The 12,413-nt window shown below is 42.2% G+C and overlaps 1 protein-coding gene across 4 annotated transcripts in view; it reads left to right on the top strand.

Annotated features, from left to right (window-relative positions):
- Nucleotides 1–1,814: 1,814 nt before the first annotated feature.
- Nucleotides 1,815–12,413, top strand: part of KLHL5 (kelch like family member 5) — a 58,013-nt gene continuing 47,414 nt past the window's right edge. For 2 of the 4 annotated variants that reach the window (XM_062642484.1, XM_062642485.1), the window contains exons 1-2: nt 1,815–1,994; nt 4,722–4,813. The gene's annotated coding sequence lies outside the window, so the exon portion shown is untranslated. The remainder of the gene's footprint in view (nt 1,995–4,721; nt 4,814–12,413) is intronic. The other 2 variants (XM_062642487.1, XM_062642486.1) reach the window with 1 other exon arrangement.

A 12,413-nucleotide genomic window follows, 5' to 3' on the forward strand; every position in this document is an offset into this window, starting at 1 on the left:
TGTTGAAGTAAAAGAAGAAATGTCCTATAAACCTGAAATGTCCTTCTTGTCACCTAGTTATCTGAGAAGATCACTAAACCAGGTGGAAGCAAATACAGAATTCATTCTGTAGAAAGACTCTTTATGGAGCTGTAGTGGATGTAAAATTGTTAATATGATGTTTTAAATGTAGCAGGTTTATGCAGTGAAAGCAATGAACCCAAAGCAAAAAGAACTGATTTTTCTTTTTGACAGTATGGTACAGCAGCAGTAATAGGGTACAAAATAATCACAAGTATGAATTTTAAAAGTAAAATACTGAACAACTTATATTTGTCATGTTAGCAATTTATATTTGTCATGTTAGCAAATTAGCTCTTCTTTGTGAGAGACTATTGCCCCTTAAGTATCTGCTGTATCACTTCTTTGTATTTTTCTGTTTTCAAGGTTAAATGGTGCTTACCCAGCCTTTCTGCCCTTTGGGAATGGAGAAAATACTGGAAAATAACTGGAGGACTTTGTCAAGCAGTATGTGTATCTACCCCTTTCTGGTACAGTCAGACTTTCATCGCTGTTGGTACTGCCCAAGGTCAGACCAGAAATTGGCTATAGCATCACGCCCGCGTTCAGCCTCGTACAGTAATAGCCTGTGGAATACGTTGAGTTTGAGATTTCATGGAAGATTTTCACAAACTCTGCAGTAAGCAGATCGGGAATATCTATTTTAGGGCTATTGTGGTGGCACATTTTAGTTTAGTTCCTGAGTTCAGGAGGCACATATATGATCTGTCCACTCATCCCACAGGGACACCCTAAGCTTCAGTCACAATTGCCCTCAGGCAGCTCTGTGTGTGTAATGTAGCCGGATCATGTGCATGTGTGTGGCTTCACCCTCCAACTGACCTCAAAAACATGAGATTTCCTTCCTGGGAACATACTTCCCTCCACCTAGCTAATAATTTTTGCCCAGCTGGAAGAATTAGTATTTTTGAAAACCCTCTCCTTAGGTCAAATTTAGTTAAAGTCAGCTAAATTGTTTAAAGTCAGACAGGATGAGAACCGGTAGGCGAAGCACACAGCATGTAGACCACATTTCCTTACAGAATTAGGCAAAGAAAACACTATATGCCTCATTACCACATCAAACTCACACCGCCACGCCTCAGCAATGATCTTGTGCACCCTTAAATCAGTTCGATCGGTTGGAGGCACATCTGAGTGTCACACAGTCTATTAATTCAGAAAATTATACTTTCTTTACAAGGCAGAGGTCATCGGTAAGGTGCTGCATGATAAGGCTGGCAACGGCTGGTGTGTGTGTGCCCATTAGATGCAACTACAGGCCGCCTCAGCACCGCACGGTGCCAGGGTTCGGAGCTGGGGGTGTCAACGGCTGCCTCGTGTGTCACCGCAGATTTATTTCACCTCAGTGTGAGTGCTCGGACCCGGGGAGCGCAGGGCTTTATGGCTCTAGAAGGCCCGCAGGGGGACCCGGCCGGGCCGAGGCCTTGGCACCCACAGACCCCCGCCAGAGGGGATCGCCCTGGCCGCCGTTCCACTGCCCCGCCGGCAGAGGGAGCGCGGCGCGGGGCGGCGGCCACAGCCTGAGGGGGGGCGGCAGCGGCCACGGCCACCGCCCTGCCACGCGCGGCCACTCTCCGTCCCTGCCCCCGGGCGCGCGGAGGCCGCCGGTTGGCTGGCGGCGGCGGCGCGCGCCCCCCGCCCCGGGACTGGAGGCGGGGTCGGCGGTCAGGGGGCGTGTCCCCGCGTCCCGCCCCGCCCTCCCCGGAGGTGCCCGCGCGCGCAGGGGCGGGGCCAGGAGCGGGGCCCGAGGGGACCCGTTGTCGCCGGGGCGGTGTCGCCCCAGTGCCCGTGGCGCCCCGGTGCGGAGCGGGAGCGCTGGCTGCTGCCGGGCCGGGGCGGAGCGGGAGGGGCGGGGGGTGACGGGGCCTCCATCGCCTTTTTTCCCTTTCCCCGCCCTCTCCCAACCTCGCCCCCTTCCCGGACCTTGAGAGGTGAGAAGGGCGGTTGGGGCTCGGCAGCCAGAGGAGGGGGTCTGGGACTGCCGGGAGGGGGAGGAGAAAGCGAGGAGGAGGGCGAGGGGGGAGCTGGTGAGGGGCGGGCTCCCGCCCTGCTCTGCTCCGCCGGGCTCTCTCCTGCCGGCTGCCGCCCCGAGCAGCGCCCCGCGGCGGGGGAGGGGAGCGGTGCCAGAGGCCGCCGCTGTGGCAGCCCCGCCGGGCGGGGACGGGGTGGGTGTCTGGGGGAAGCGCGGGCAGCACGGGGCGGCGGGGGGGGCTGGCTGTCGTAGGGGGCTCCGCCTGGGGATCGGGGTCTGTCCGGCCCGGGTCAGAGCGGGGAGCCGGTAAAAGTGCGGTTAACACTGAGCCTTCAGGTGTTTGTATCTTAACCTTCGCGGTCAGAGTATGGAACAGTGGAAAACTACATTTTGTTGTGTTTTAAGAGTAGTCGGACAGAGCAGAGCAGCGACTGCCAAATCGGCATGATGGGGAGTGGTGTCGTTACACGGGGAAGAAAAAAGAAGTGTTGAACATCAAACAACTGCTGTTTATACGTGTTACTGGCTCATGGTTTTCCTTGAAGCCTTTTTGTGGCTTTAGGCTTTGAACTCCCTGGGCTCAGCGGTGTGAGCAGTGATGCAGCGTGGCAGTCCGGCTGCAGCTGAGCCGTCGGCGGCTCATCGTCACAGTGGTTTAGCAGCAATGCCTGTTCGTATCCAGTAACGCCACAGCGGGGAAAAAAAGAACGCTCGGGCTTGTTCTTTGCTTTTGCTTAAAAGTCAATAATGCAATTACACAAGCTAAACTCCAAGCGCAGTCCTGTTTTCAAGTAAAAATACCACTCAAGTCTTCTTACTAGCATGAATAAGAATAAAACTTTGAACTCATGGTTATGTCAGTGTAGCTTTTGTATCTAGACAAACTATGTATTGTGGGGATGGGTCCTTTTTAATAAAACGGATCACAAGATGTATTTTCACGAGCAGTTCACCGGTTTTGCCAGAAACGATATCTGATCGTTTCTCATGAAGGTGTTTTTGCGTGAGAATTTCCAGAAGTGTATATGGAGGAATATCTACAAAAAAAATTAAAAAGCCTTGTTCTGAGACTTCGTAGGAGACTGTGTTCCCATCTTGTGTTTTTCCTGTTTTCCCCTTGCTGAACAATGGTAAGGAGCAGGATATAACCAAAATGATAATAACAGTAACCCTCATCTAAGTCAGATAGTGTTTTCCTTTGCCCTGCGTCGGCTTCACTGACCCATCCCCCGAGCATGTCCTCTGGGTGGGCAGGTCGGCTACCGGAGCCAGCGTGTTTGCTCCGTGGCAGTAGTTTTTAACACATTGTGTTTCACAGAATTGCGGTGACTGCAAATTTAAAATAGGAAAGAATTCGTGTGAAGATGAAAAAAAATCTTCCATTAGACCGTTATGGTCGAGCAGTGATTGCAAACTGGTGCGAACAGTGACAGTTTATATTGGTGAACTTATTCCAACTCTCTGGACTTTTGTATCACGAGCACTTTTAAAAAGCTTGTTCTTTGGTTGTGTCAATCAATGTCTTGTGCTTTTTTAGTGTACTTCAGTTTTTCATGATGTGGTGAAGAAGATTACCTAATCGGACATAACATGACCCATAATGAAATTTTCTACAGCTCTGAAGAAACTGCAGTGTGATTTTACATTGCCCTTACAAAACTCTTACAATGGGAAAGCTTGCCTCAATTAAATTGCCTTTTATGATAGCAATCTTAAAAAGTAGAACTCATTAATTACAAACTAACTATCCAGTTTTGCTTTTTTTTCCGTAAGAAGAATATCTTTTATCCGAAGTTACCAACAAAGCAACTGCTGACCATAAATACATGTGTTAACTGGTTGTATAGCCTTAAAAAAACAATCATATGGGAGAGATGAGGCTATGTGCGCCAGGTGCAAGAATGAGGTGATGCCACTATTCAGACAGCTAGAAGGTTCTTGCAACTAGTAAAAAAGATCAGAGCATAAGAGGTCAAATATTAGGTATTGTGTTATGCCTGCAGGTGTCCTATGTTTTCTTTCACTTTAAAGTGAAAATAATCATTGCATGTAGTCCATTTGTTTGGTGCTGAGTCCAAAGTAGACACATACTGTTTCAGCAGGCTAGGGGTTTTTGAGTAGAGGTCTTACTTTGGCTAGAAAGTTTATAGTGGCCTGTAAACAGGAAAGGGTTGAGAACCATGGTAACAGTAAGCATAAGTAATTTTTATAGAGCTGTTCCATTTATTGAAGCATGTTTAGTGGTGATACTTAGTTTTATTCAGCCAATGTTACTCTTTGGCAACAGTGTTCAGTTTAAGTGCTTGGTGTGGCAGAGTAGTTCATCACTGCTCCTTCCGTCATGGAACTGCAGCTAGCTGAAGATAGGGGTGAAAACGCACTGAGAGTCTTAAAAACCCAAAAGCCTTGCAACCCAATATTTCTTGAGAGCTTATATATTCAAATTTCATACTAATTTCCCCTCTTTCTTTGGAGTCTTTGTTGATACCTGTTAAGTTGTGGAATGAGCTATGGTGACAGTTGTGTAGTGACATGCCTTGTATTGCGTGCCTCAGAAAGTTTAGGAATCACAGGATGAGTGGAAGGAAGTTGTGTCTGAATAGAGTAAATCTGCTTTCAAGATTTATTCCCCACCCCCCAGATGGCTGGTTCTTATTTCTTTGCACTGTTATTTTTCTGCCTCTAGATTTTTTTCTGCTACCTCAAATTTTTGGAAAGAGGAAAACAAATAGAACTACATGACTCGTGGAACACCTAGAGATCATTCTGATTTTATAGGTAATTATTGTATTTACTCAATTCTAACAGTAAGTTATGCTACAAGGAACATGACTTTAGCCCACAAAGGTACTAGGTCTTCCTTACACCCAAAATTTCATCTTTTTTGTTACGTGCCTTGTGAGGACTTCCTTCTGGTAAGGGTACACAAGCAGGACTTGGTTTTGCATTTGTGGACTTCACATCCTAGTGTTTGGAACATTTCTATGTGATTTCATCACTTCTGCTCTTTATCACAGCATGCTTTATTGAAGACTGCCAGTATTACTGTATAGTTCAGTTTTCATCTTATCAAAATGCATGAGAAACCTCTTAAGTTTGAATCTTTTAATCATTATAGGAAAAGAAGGAAAAGTTGATACTGAATCTGTCAGAGAAAATAATTGCTTTAGAGAAGTGCTTATGAATAGAGGCCCACCAACTGCACAGTCAAATCTTATTGCCAGTAATACTGACTGGCTTTCACTTTCTTTCTTTCTTTTTTCTTTAGGAGGAAAGTAGTAGGACTGTTCTAAGTTAAAGTAATTTTCAAAGGGAATAGCTTTGACATTTACACAAAGCAAAGGGGTGAAAGAATGTTGAAAACATGAATACATGCACAAATCTAGCTTTATCTGAACTCTTTGTAAAGTAAAATACTGCTGAAAAAACAGAGGTGAGGGTGAGAAAAGCAATTAAATTAATTTAGGAATACTAGGTTTTACCAAAATGAAAAAAATCTGCTTTCTTGACTGCAAGATCTCTCTGCTTTGGGAACGTTGATAAAGAAACATATGCCTTTATTGCCTACAATTTATTCGTGTTGTGATACAAATATAGAAGAGAGATGGTCTTTCTCGCTGTATCATCATCTGTTACATCACTGGAAAGTTACCATATACCATTTTTAATAGCAGATGTTGTTTTCCTGCATGACATCCTTGTCTCTAAACTGGAGGGACATAAATTTGATGGATGGACCACTCAGTGGATAAAGAACTGGTTGGCTGGCCGCACACAAAGAGTTGAAGTCAACAGCTTGGTGTCCAGCTGGAGACCAGTAATGAGTGGAGTCCCTCAGGGATCGGTGTTGGGACCGGTCTTGTTCAACATCTTTGTCGCTGACATGGACAGTGGGATTGAGTGCACCCTCAGCAAGTTTGCCGATGACACCAAGCTGTGTGGTTCGGTTGATACCCTGGAGGGAAGGAATGCCATCCAGAGGGACCTGGACACACTTGTGAGGTGGGCTGATGCCAACCTTATGAAGTTTAACCATGCCAAGTGCAAGGTCCCACACCTGGGTCAGAGCAATCCCAGGCACAGCTACAGGTTGGGCAGAGAAGAGATTCAGAGCAGCCCTGCGGAGAAGGACCTGGGGGTGTTGGTTGATGAGAAAATGGACATGAGCATTCAGTGTGCGCTTGCAGTCCAGAAAGCCAACCGTATCCTGGGCTGCATCAAAAGGAGCCTGACCTCTACTACTCCTCTCATGAGACCTCACTTGGAGTATTGTGTACAGTTCTGGTGTCCTCAATAGAAGAAGGACATGGAACTGTTGGAACGAGTCCAGAGGTGGGCCATGAGGATGATCAGGGGACTGGAGCACCTCCTGTATGAAGACAGGCTGAGAAAGTTGGGGCTGTTCAGCCTGGAGAAGAGAAGGGTGCGTGGAGACCTCATAGCAGCCTTCCAGTGTCTGAAGGGGGCCTATAAGGATGCTGGGTAGGGACTCTTCATTAGGGACTGTAGTGATAGGACAAAGGGTAATGGGTTAAAACTTAAACAGGGGAAGTTTAGATTAGATATAAGGAAGAAGTTCTTTACTGTGAGGGTGGTGAGGCACTGGAACAGGTTGCCTAAAGAAGTGGTAAATGCTCCATCTCTGGTGGTGTTCAAGGCTGGGTTGGACCAAGCCTTGGGTGATGTGGTCTAGTGTGAGGTGTCCCTGCTCATGCAGGGGGGTTGGAACTAAATGACCTTAAGGTCCTTTCTAACCCAAACCATTCTGTGATTTTATAATTTCTTCTGTTTTGTATTTTTCCTACGTCTCTGGTTCTTGTTAAACTTACTGGCATAGTGTATTACGTGATTATGTTCAGGGGCGCTGTAACCTTTGACTAGCTTTCCAGGAGCACAAGTCTAGAGGAATGTTGTAGTTCTACATGCAGGAATAACAGGAAGCCTATTTAAAATAAATTTAGCCCAGAGTAATAGCTGAGTACCAGCTGCAGTGTCCTTGTAACTATCTGCTGGGATGGTTCTAACCTGGAAGTACCCAACCCTTGAGACATAGTTTTCATTACAGATGATGGCAAAGTACTTGAAAATTCTGTGTGTAGTTATTACAAGGTCTTGCTTTTCTGTGGGCATTTTTGATACATGGCCATCACATTCATGAGTTTGGGAAGTTTAGAGTTTTAGTCCATTGCTGTGCTCTCATTTCTTTGTGTTGCTCCTTATTAAACTGTTGGAAGAATTTTCAGTATTCTTATTTCATTTGTATAGATTAATTATACATTTCTTTTATATTTCAGCTATTTATTTCTACTCCTCACCCCAAACCCCACCCCCCCACCCCCCCAGCTTTTAGTTAATATAGTGAGGATTTGGGCTAAATGAAATTCATCCTTATAAGCTTCTTATACTTATAAACAGATATAAAAATAGCACTTTGGTATTTTTATTTCTCTGGTCCCAAAAAGCAACCTGGTCTAGTGGAAGGTGTCCCTGCTCATGTCAGGGGGGTTGGAACTTGATTTTTAAGGTCCCTTCGAACCCAAAGCATTCTATAAGAAAATGATTGTAGGATACCTGAGGAGCCTGTTCCAAGTTTATGGTTGCTGAGGTGGTACAGACTTTGGCAGTCAAACCACTGCCACTAACTATAGTAATCATCAGTACCGACAACAGGACAATATTTCATGTTACATTAGTCCACTAATGTGGGTTTTCATTCAGTGTGGGCACCAGAACCTGTTTCTCACCCTGCATTGCTCTCGTCAATACCAGGTATTTTAGTATTGGATAGCAGAATGATGCATTTGGTACCTGATGCCACAAGCTCAGTCCCTAGATAGAGGTTGGGAGGTACCTGCTTAAGCTTGTTGTTGTCTTCTGGCTTTACTCAAGTCTGATAAAAGCACAGGGTTAGAACATGGGAATGGAACTCAAACAAGTGTTACTTGGTCTTCCTTCAGGTTCCCTGAGATTCATCTCTGCCTGCAAAGATGCTAACACCATTTTATTTATCTTCTCGCTTGTCTGTTTAGTAGCCTTTCCCAACCAACCTGTTAGCCCAACAGCAATGATAATCAGAAAATTACTGTCATTGAGTCACATATGTATGGCATCAGGTAATTGAGGAAAACAGTCCTTTGTGACTGACATGTTTTTAGGGAACAATAGGCTTTACTTAATTTATGGTCATAAAGGATTGACCGCCGGTCAGGCTTTTTTTTTTTTCCTTTTTGCCTGTTTTCCATTTCTTTTTCTCCTCAGTCAACCTATATCCTTGTTGGTACCTACCACCATAGGTAACATCAACACTTTTCTGAGCTTTAAAGATTATTAGAACTGCTAAGGTTCCTCAGAATTTGCTTTGAGAACAAACTTTTGGGTTTGGGTTTTGGGGGTTATTTTTCCATTATTTTGTAGTAGTTCAAAATGCGTTAGCTCTACTCACCAAAATAGGCAGCCTCTTCCAGATTGTCAGAACTTTTAGGCTGGGCCTGCACCTTTTCTTCTAGTGGTCGTGGAAGTTAAAGAATTTGAAACAAATGTCAAGTGTACTCTGGAGAGAAGGAACTGAAAAGGTCTATCACTATGGGAGAAATCCTTATTCCTGTTGTACTGCAAGGTAAAATGACTAATTACCACGCAGAGATGCTGATTAGTAATTATGTCTTGTGGACTTACGCAGTTAGGCATTTTTCCAGAGGACGAATTTCTGTAAAAATGAGAGAGGTATTGATTTCAATCTGTTCAGAAGAATACTTTGCCAATTAATTACCTCAATTCTAAGCGATGTTAAAAATCCTGATGTCTTCCAGAACAACAGGATATACTTGGAAGAATAGGTTTTAGTAATTTGGATTCTTCCAAGAGCATCCATCAGATTGTCAGAATTAATGGAAAACTGTTTATAAAATTGTATAAGGCTGTTTTTGTAACACAGTAAAATTTAAGGTAGAACACTGGCTTTATCTCTTCAAAAATGTGTCTGGATAGACTTGCCCCACTGCCTTAGCTGATACTTTTGTCCATATAGTCAATATATGTTGTATTGACTCTATTGCAAAGAATGGACTTCATTTAAAAATTAGTAATACTTTAACCAACTTTCTTAAAATTTGCAATGCTTTCCAGTTCAAGAAATTGACATTTAAATCAACATTCTGCTGTATTTTGTGAAAACTCCTATGGCCCTGTATTACACATTCAGTGGTGGGAGCAGTTCATGAAAGACTATATCAATTGTTCTAGACATCCTTTTAGATATAGAATGTAAGCTCCTTTCTTACCTAAGGGATAAAGACCTTTTTAACTTTGAGAAATGTCACCCTTTACAGTTTCAAAAAGCCACAGCTTGCCCAAGTGTTTTGCATAATTACAGCCTTTTAAGCCTTTGAAAAACATCTTGAAAATGTAAGGTGTTTCTCATGCCCCCACTTACTGGATTTTGTATGGTGGAGAGGAGGAGCAGAATGTGTCTTACCTAAAAAGAATGAAAGCCTAAGTAACTAACAAGAGTGCTGTGGGTAATGTTCTTAGACCTGTTTCTAATAGTCTCGCCCTAATTATTTCTTGTGGGTTGCAACTGAAGACTTTTTGTTCAGCTAGATAGGCTGGCTGTCTCCAACAACAAAGCAATTGTCACCTTGGCAAAGCATTACACCAGTAGCATTGGAAAGGATGATATTAAATGAAAAAGCAATTCATTTTGTGAAAGGCTGGGTATTATGAGGCCAGAACAGTGATTATTATTTCTTTCATTGCTCTTTGTTTTGTGATTATAGTATTATGTGTTTGTTTAAAAAGGAATCCCTCCCCTCCAATCTCTGTTCTGATTAGAATTTAGCCCTGTAAGAAAAGCGGCTCTGCAGGAAATGCTTCCTTTACTAAATAGTACCCAAGGTACAACTTTATTCTGAAATGCCATATTAATAGCAATTACCAAAAAAGAAAACAAAAAAGACCATCTTTTGAAGACCTAAACACAGAACACAGGAAACAGACTTTGCCGTTGTAAGTTTTCAGTTGAGTGAAATGTTTCTATTTTTAAACTATTTCTGCTGTATCTGCCTCCAAATAGTTTCCCAGAAGTTCTCTCTTCTCACCTTTGTTTTTTTTTTAATCAGTTTAGTTAATAGACAATATATTTTAAAAGGTAGACTTAGATGGAGCAGAATGTATTTCTTATTCTTCCTTCCATGTTTCACAGATTTTTTTTCAGAACAAGTGAGAAAGTGTCGTAGTGTGATCTGCTTATGGTTTTGTAACCCTTTCATGCTCAGTGTAGCTTATTGGTTTCCCTATTTGCAACTGCAGGAACTGTTTACACGCAACACTTTTGAACATTGACTTTGAATAGGAAGATCTTGCAGCCTGTCAAACTACAAGCAGTTTCACTTTCTAAGCACCTTTTTTCTTTCTGGCACTTTTGAATCTGTTTTCAGTATACATTGCTCATAAAAGGGAAAGAGCAATAAAAGAAGAGAGAGGAAAGAAGAGGGTCTTTATACCCTCCTGCTCTCAAAAATTTCTTTCAAAGTATGCTAAGCTGTTGTGCAGTCATAGCTATTTAGAACCAAAAGGAGAGAACTGCATGATCTCAAATGTCTTTTAGGGTTTTTTTTTAAGTGCTGGTTGTTTCTCTGATATGTCTTCCATCTCCTCTACCTCCCTTTCTCCAATATGTTACGAAGCTGTAAGAGGATACAGGTATCAAAAATTACACATGCTCTATAGGCATGATGATATAATCTGTCTAGTACAGATCTGAGTTGATTTGGGTGGAAATAGTATCCTTCATTATAAAACCCCCCACAATTCACACCATTCTTATGCTTACTGTAGCCTCAATTTCACAGCCAGCAGAACTTGTCAAAATCAGGTTAAAGTATACCCATAGAACAGATGAAATATTCACAGCACCTGGCTATGTAGTATGGTCTACCATAAGACAAGAATCAAGTCCAGAGTTTACTAACCTGAACTGTAAGGAATATAAATAGTAATACGGCTGAACTACCAAATTCATTTAATATTTACATTCAGTATGTATGTGGTGAGGAGACATGGGAGAAGCTCACAGGACGATGAGGTTTTTGTCAGTGCTTTTGGTGACTGGACTGTTTGTAAGCAAGTTCTTACTTGTTGCCAGAGCAGATGTTTTATGTTAACTTTTGCACAAATAAGCTATTAGCCTGACAGTTGCCTTCCAGATAAGTAAAGCATTCTACATTGGTTATTCATTATATCCATATGCATTTGTCTTGCAGATAATCTAAAATATTCTAATACTTTGAACAGAAGTACTCTTGAATATTTAATGGTCACTTGGTCCTTGCCAAAGATGAAATCAGGGTTTAAATCTTTCTCTTTTACATTCAGTAAGAGAAATGATATTTTAGATGTAAATGTAATCACAAGCTTGTTCATTCAAACTATAATTAAAGCATTAAGAAGCTAGAGCATTTAATGATGTTATAACTTGATGAAGCTTAGCAAGATCTTCACCAAGAACCATAGCACTTTAAACTTGGGAGTGTATCCTGAGGAAATAAAAGTTAATTGACTAAAAGTACAAGTTTATAAACATGTGGGCAGATCAGGTGGTAAGTAGTAGAGCTTAACTTTTTTTGCACCTCCTCTCACTTGTTGATAAATTCTTTTTTTCTTCAAGAAATACAAATTTGAATTGCACTGTTGCATGGGAAATTGGCTGATGTTTTGACCAAAAAACAGTTGTACTTAAAACAGATTAAGGGATAGTTTCAGTAAATATTCAAGCATTATTGAAGCTCAATGGATGATAAATACTTTTTATAAATATTGAAAGCTAAATTAGGAATTCTTTGAACTTTGAATGAATGGGGAGGATATGTGAGCAAATGACTGTAGACAGTCTGAATCTTGTGAGATCCGTATGCAGTAGTACAAGATTAGTTTTGTATTTACCTAAAGATTTAGAGAGGAGAGATAGGAGAGAAATTAAAAAATAAAAATAAAAACCAACAACAGCAATTCCCACTGCAACAAACAAACAGGAAGACCAAACACAGGGGAAAAGGAACAACAAGCATAATGGTTATCAAATAATAAAAGTTATTTCTCAGTTATGCCTTCTGTCAGTTTAGCCGCCTGAGTTTTCTCTTTTTTGAGCACGGTACAGTGAACCTGATACCTCTTGGAGTGCCAACAGTTTGCATTACTATCTTGTGTTCCTTCTGGCAGTTTATTGCTGTTGTCTACTTCACTATCTATGCAGAACAAAAAACATTTTAGGATCCCTGTAAAACGATGTGTGAGGCACTAAAGGTGGGGATTAGTATGTCTCTTAGGATAGTTCAGCAGTTAACTCTGCAAGTTCTTTAGTGATTTAAACGTTTAATAGATA

Source organism: Pezoporus occidentalis, unplaced genomic scaffold (assembly GCF_034315485.1).
Source record: "Pezoporus occidentalis ecotype Australia unplaced genomic scaffold, CSIRO_AGI_Poc_V1 ctg71, whole genome shotgun sequence".
Taxonomy (NCBI): domain Eukaryota; kingdom Metazoa; phylum Chordata; class Aves; order Psittaciformes; family Psittacidae; genus Pezoporus; species Pezoporus occidentalis.